The sequence below is a fragment of the Panthera pardus genome, unplaced genomic scaffold, assembly GCF_024362965.1.
Source record: "Panthera pardus isolate Hobbes unplaced genomic scaffold, ASM2436296v1 HiC_scaffold_16, whole genome shotgun sequence".
NCBI lineage: Eukaryota > Metazoa > Chordata > Mammalia > Carnivora > Felidae > Panthera > Panthera pardus.
This window is the reverse complement of record NW_026526721.1, coordinates 88,828,603-88,835,502: the sequence shown is the minus strand read 5'-3', so window position 1 is coordinate 88,835,502 and position 6,900 is coordinate 88,828,603. Positions and strand designations below refer to the sequence as shown.

The 6,900-nt window shown below is 39.3% G+C and overlaps 1 long non-coding RNA gene across 1 annotated transcript; it reads left to right on the top strand.

Moving 5' to 3' along the window:
• Positions 1–450: 450 nt before the first annotated feature.
• LOC109275151 (uncharacterized) lies at positions 451–2,951 on the top strand. Its single transcript, XR_002083988.2, has 2 exons — positions 451–613; positions 1,005–2,951. It is a non-coding gene; the product is annotated as an uncharacterized LOC109275151 (long non-coding RNA).
• The last annotated feature ends 3,949 nt before the right edge of the window (positions 2,952–6,900 follow it).

The window sequence follows — 6,900 nt, the reverse complement described above, 5'->3', positions numbered from 1 at the left end:
TAGTACCTGTAAAGCAACTAGAGCAGAATCTGGGTCCCTGCAGGAGACTCCACTATTCTTCCTTTCTCCCAGCATTGTTCCCTTTTTAATAGATTTTTGAAAACAAGAAAGACTTTGCCATTTTTTAAATGACTATTTAATGAAGGTAACAGCAGGTGATAGAGGCAGTAAGGGCAAAAGGCTTGCAGACAGAATCCTGCCTGGTGCTCTCAGGTCACTTTGCAAACAGCCCTGCTTTGTCTGCTTAAATACCCCTATTCTCTATTGGACTTCCGCAAATATACCCTGTCCTCCTCCTTCTGCAATGTCCCTTCTGCCCATCTTCTCTGCCTAGCTATACCTTACCCATTTTCAAGGCCCCGGTCACCAAGTTACCTCCTCAGTAGAGCCTGCTCTGATTATCTGAGAAGGAATTAGGTCACTTCTTTCTCTGTGTTTCCACAGAACATCATGCCCGCCTCTCTACCCACCTACATCACATTATTCTCAAAGCTCCATTTCTGGGTCAGCTTTCCCACACTAGAAAGAAGAGAGCTTTTGATGCTTCCTTCTCCATGATGCTTAAGAGATCTGCTCCAGAAGATGAGCCAGCAGTTATTTCCAAAGCTACAGAGTAAGTAAAGAAGAAATTAATTATAATTGACATGGAGAATTTTAAATCTGGAAGTTGCTATTTGAATTTTGAACAAGAAAGAGGCCCTTATTAAACCATTACAGGGCACAGAGTGGCAAGAGATACCGTTATCACTGGATGATATGGCGGGAATTCCTGGCTCTTCTGTGTTGGAATTTAATGTCTACCTTAAATAAATCTCACTCTCAATGGGGGTTTTGACAGTACCAGGGCCATTAATGAGGAAGAAAAACCCTGGAAACCTAATTATCAGCTCGAAAGACACCCAGGGACAGCTATGTGAGGAAAAGGTGTGAAATCTGACTGGTGTATCGTTCGGGGCCTGTGCTGCGTCTGATTGTTTGTAACTAATGCAATTATTTTCCTCTAGGGTTGTCTCTAAGGGATGTTTTAAAGAATGCCATTTAAAGTGACCACACAGTAGACTGAAGAAAAAGAAGTAACAAATTGTATACAGACATCATGGAAAAGAGAGCCATCATGGAAAAAAGTGTGCTGACAAAGAAGATTACTCCTTCAAGCAAGGTTGCGCCTATTCTCTGATGGGCAGCCTTTAAATTAAAAGGTGCGGGTAGCCAATAAGTACCTTCAGAGAAGAGGGTGGGAGGACCACGATGACAAAAATCGTCCAGATTCTATTACATGTTATTTGTCACTCAAAAGAAAGGCTTTAACCGACAAAAGCAGGCTTTTCACCAGACGGTGGCTTTGCTGGGTATGTACTGGCTGCTTTGCTATGTTTTATTGTTCTATGTTTCACTGTTATGTTTTCTTCATTCTGTCTTTCAAGGAGCCTGAATTCAGTGTCCGTATATACACACATGCCCTAAACAGCAGACTCTACTGTTTGATTAGCAAATTGCCTCAGAAACATTCAGGGAATTTCAGAAATATTTCACTCCAAAAAGACATGTGACTGTCCACCTTACTGGAGGGTAATCGCCTACATCAAAGTTCTTAAAAATGTGTCAGGCTTTCAGCCAGAAACTTACCTCCTAGGAAACTATTCTAAGAAAATTGTTAAATATTTGTGCAAATATGTGTGTATGAGGCCAATCATTGTAGTAAGTCGTTCAAATCCCTTAAATATCTGACCATTACAAATCGCTAAAAGAAATTATGATCCATTCACCTAATGAAATCTGATAGCACCTAAAATTATATATCGGTAATAATATATTAAATAGGAAAAAAAAGGTTACAAAACGAAACGACTAGCATGATCTCATTCTTTTTATTTTAAACTTTTTACATGTTTATTTATTTTTGACAGAGAGAGACAGAGACAGAGTCAAGTGGGGGAGGGGCAGAGAGAGAGGAAGACACAGATTCTGAAGCAGGCTCCAGGCTCTGAGCTGTCAGCACAGAGCCCAAGGCAGGGCTCGAACTCACAAACCACGGGATCATGACCTGAGCTGAAGTCGGACACTCAACCGACTGAGCCACCCAGGCGCCCCTAGCATGATCTCATTCTTGTGAGGAAAATAATATTTTGGTTTTTTATTTTCCTAATCAGGTCATTGGGCTGGTCAGTATAAGAAAAAATAAGTTAAAGTGGTAAAACATAAGAAATAAACATTTTGTTTTAACCTAAAACATAAATGTACACTCCTCCACCAGTCATTTGATAAAGAGCCAAGATTAATTCATTTTGGTTGTCGGTCCACTTTTTATAGCTCTGCATCATCTGTCTTTATGTACCACACTGTCAAGTATTTTCAGTTTCAATTTCTTTAATTGGTGAGAAAACATAAAGACTGTTGTGAAGCAATCTAAGTCCAAAATACTTCCATATTTTTATAATTTTTCTCCAACTCTGATGGCTGTCTTGCCTCCACCTGACTTGATAGTAAATCTTAGCAAGTTGCATTTTTAAAAGTTTTTCCACACCATTGAAGTTAATTTCCATAAAAGTGACTCTCTTTGCAAAATCACATTTCATCAGTTTGCATAATTGAAATAACACAACCAGTATAAACAAATTTCGGTGGCGAAAATACAACTAGCTCTTGATCAGTAGACAAAGCTGGTGAGAAAGTAAATGCATTCTTGAAAGTGACCTCCTTGCCACATTAAGCAAAAAAAATTTTACTGAGCAAATGGAAAGCATTGTTTAACACAGCATGTGGGCCTGGCAGAGATCAGAGGAAGATGGAAATGCTCTTCTCCCAGCTGTCTGTGTGGCTGGCTGGACAATAATCTTCCAGTCTCAACCTCCGCCACCTCCCAAGGAAGTCTTCCATGATTTCCTTGACCATTCCTCCTATTCTTCATCACATCACCCTGTGTTTTCATCATATAAAATCATTATCTGTAACTCTCATTTATTCTTTGATCACTTGTGTCTTGTCTGTGTTCACCAACAGAATATAAACTTGTCCATCCCATTGTTCGTTAGTGCCTAGCACAGTGCTTGATATGTAGTTGTCATTTGACCTTTATTCAGAGTTCGTATATATGTATGAAAACTTATAGTTTAAGTGATCTAGTGGTGTTGGGAGGATGAAATATTATATCTCATCAGAGGAATACATACTTTTATCACCCACAGTGTAAGTTGCAAACAAGTTACTGATGTGGAAAACAGAAGCAGAAGGAAATGGCAGATAAAATTAAATTTCCTTCTAACCTGCAGCCCATTGACAACTACCTGAGGCTGGCAGAGCAAAACGTTTCTCCAGGAACTCACTGTCTTAATGTTAATGTTTTGCTAGCCTGAAAAACAACCTTAGCTTGACAATAGCTAGGCCTCCAGTATCCTGGGAGTCTTCTTTAGCATAGGAAAATCTCTTTGGAAACTTGCCTTTGACTTTACCTCCCCCAACCCCCAAGTATATAATCAGTCTCTCCTCTAGGTCCCAAGGCAGCTCTTCTTGCCCATGGGTCTTGTCCCTGTGCTTTAATAAAAGCACTTTTATTCACTAAAGAAGTCTTTAAGAATTCTTTCTTGGCCGTCAGCTCCAGACCCCACCATCACTCCAAAACCTCATCATTTACCATTAAAAAATAATTAAAATTATGATTGATAACACTCCGTTGTCATCATCTATTATCAAGCAACACATCCCAGGACTCTGATAAATAGAAACACCACAGACAGCAAGGGCACTGACAATTCTCTGGGAACTTCTCCAACAGCACACAATTTCTGAGCTATTTGTATTATTAACATTTTACCCTGACAAATTTAACCTAGAGAAAGTAAGTATCTCATCTGATTTGACCTCTCTTCCCATGCAATTCATCCATAGTAACAAATCAAATAAACCTAATTATTTCTAGCATCTCTCCTTTAGAAAGTGAAAGAACAAATTCTTTGTGATTTTCCAGGGCACTTTGAAAATCTCAAAGACCATTTTATATGCAAAAGACATTATTTAGGATTCACGTTTGCAAAGGCAAGAGTCTGACTCACCACCAGTCCCTCATTGCCAATAGAAATTGAGCACAAAGAGCTCCAAGAGGGTGAGCTACCTGGGTGGAGTAAACAGGTTTCCAAAGCAAGAGTTCTACTCCAACCCATGAGGCAGTATCCCAAATGTGAAAAACAATCTGAACCAACCAGCTAAGGGGATGATTTTCTTCAGAAGGAGATTTATTAATGAGGAATGTCTCAAAAGCAAAGGAAGGAGTGTGGGGTTTCATTGTGGCAGATCAACAAGAGAGTCATCTGCCAGTCGTCAAGGAGTCATGATGAAGGATGGGGTGGGTATATCTCAGAAAAAACAAGGGCAAGATGGTCCTTTGTGGTGCCAAGGACTCCTTCCTCAACTGATCTTTAGACTTCTCTGAGCACTCTTCTTAACTAGGTCTCCTGCTTGGCCTCCTGACCCAGTTTCACAAGAATACTGCCAAACCAGTTTAGCAAGAATCTCCCCACCCCATAGCTAACCAAATTCCTCCCTGTAGTTTTCCATCCACTTGACCTTTTCGCCTGCCTACTGGCTATAATTCCCATCTGCCCCTGTTGTATCAGAGATGAGTTCAATCTCTCTCACTGATTGCAATATTCCTGACCCCTGTTGCAGTAGTCTTTTTTTTAAGAGTAATAATTTATTTACTTTAAAATCAAGTTAGTTAACATACTGTAGTATTGGTGTCAGAAGTAGAACCCTGTGATTCATCACTTATATACAACACCCAGTACTCATCCCAACAAGTGCCCTCCTTCATGCCCATCACCCATTTAGTCCATCCCCTCCCCACCTCCCCTCCAGCAGCCCTCAGTTCTCTGTATTTAAAAGTCTCTTATGGTTTGTCTCCCTCTCTGTTTTTATCTTATTTTTCCTTCCCTTCCCCTATGTTCATCTGTTTTGCTTCTTAAATTCCACATATGAGTGAAATCATATGGTATCTGTCTTTCTTTGACTGACTTATTTCACTTAGCATAATACATTCTAGCTCCATCCACGTTGTTGCTAATGGCAAGATTTCATTCTTTTTGATCATTGAGTAATATTTCATTGTTCTTTATCCATTCATGGACATTTGGGGTCTTTCCATAGTTTGGCTATTGTCAATAGTGCTGCTATAAACATTAGGGTGCGTGTGCCCCTTTGAATCAGCACTTTTGTATCCTTTGGATAAATACCTACTAATGCAATTGTTGGGTCGTATGGTTAATTCTATTTTTAATTTTTTGAGGAACCTCCATGCTGTTTTCCAGAGTGGCTGCACCAGTTTGCATTCCCACCAGCAATGAAAAAGAGTTCTCTTTTCTCTGCATCCTCACCAACATCTATTGTTTCCTGAGTTGTTAATTTTAGCCATTCTGACAGGTGTGAGGTAGTATCTCATTGTGGTTTTGATTTGTATTTCCCTGATGATGGGTGATATTGAGCATCTTTTCATGTGTCTCTTAGTGACCTGGATGTATTCTTTAGAAAAGTGTCTATTCATGTCTTCTGCCCATTTTTTCACTGGATTATTTGTTTTTTGGGTGTTGAGTTTGGTAAGTTCTTTATAAATTTTCAGTACTAACCCTTTATCCGATATGTCACTTGCAAATATCTTCTCCCACTCCTTTGGTTGCCTTTTAGTTTTGTTGCTGTGCAGAAGCTTTTTATCTTGATGAGGTCCCAATAATTCATTTTTGCTTTTGGTCCCCTTGCCTCCAGAGACAGGTCTGTTAATCAGTTGCTGCAGCCAAGGTCAAAGAGGGTACTGGCCTGTTTTCTCCTCTAGGATTTTGATGGCTTCCTGTATTACATTGAGGTCTTTCACCCATTTTGAGTTTATTTTTGTGTATGGTGTAAGAAAGTGGGCCAGTTTCATTCTTCTGCCTGCCACTGTCCAGTATTTCCAGCACCATTTGCTGAAGAGACGGTCTTTTTACCATTGGATGCTCTTTTCTGCTTTGTCAAATATTAATTGGCCATATATTTGTAGGCCCATTTCTAGGTTCTCTATTCTGCTCAATTATCTATGAGTCTATTTTTGTGCCAATATCATACTGTCTTAATGATTACAGCTTTGTAAAACAGCTTGAAGACCAGAATTGTGATGCCTCCAGCTTTGGTTTTCTTTTTCAACATTACTTTGGCTATTTTGGAGCCTTTTCTGGTTCCATACAAATTTTAGAATTGTTTGTTCTAGCTCTGTGAAGCTAGAATGTTGATGTTATTTTGATAAAGATTGCATTAAGTGTATAGATTGCTTTCAGTAGTATTGACATTTTAACAATATTTGTTCTTCCAATCCATGAGCATGGAATATTTTTCCATATCTCTGTTCCTTCTTCAATTTCTTTCATGAGGTTTCTATAGTTTTCAGCATATAGATCTTTTACCTCTTTGGTTAGGTTTATTCCTACGTATCTTATGAGTTTTAGTACAATTGTAAATGGGACCAATTCCTAGATTTCTCTTCCTGCTGCTTTATTATTGGTGTATAGAAATGCAACCAAGGGGCACCTGGGTGAGTCAGTTGGTTAAGTGTCCAACTTCAGCTTAGGTCATGATCTCGTGGTTCGTGAGTTCGAGCCCCACGTCAGGCTCTGTGCTGACAGTTGCGAGCCTGGAGCCTGCTTCAGATTCTGTGTCTCCCTCTCTCTCTGCCCCTCCCTCACTTACACTCTGGCTCTCTCTTGAAAATAAATAAACATTAAAAATTAAAAAAAAAAAAAAGAAATGCAACCAATTTTCAGTTATCAAAAATCTCCCAACAAACAAAAGTCCTATGCCAGATGGCTTCCCAGGGGAAATCTACCAGACATTTAAAGAAGAGTTATTATCTATTCTTCTGACTGTTACAAAAAATAGAAATGG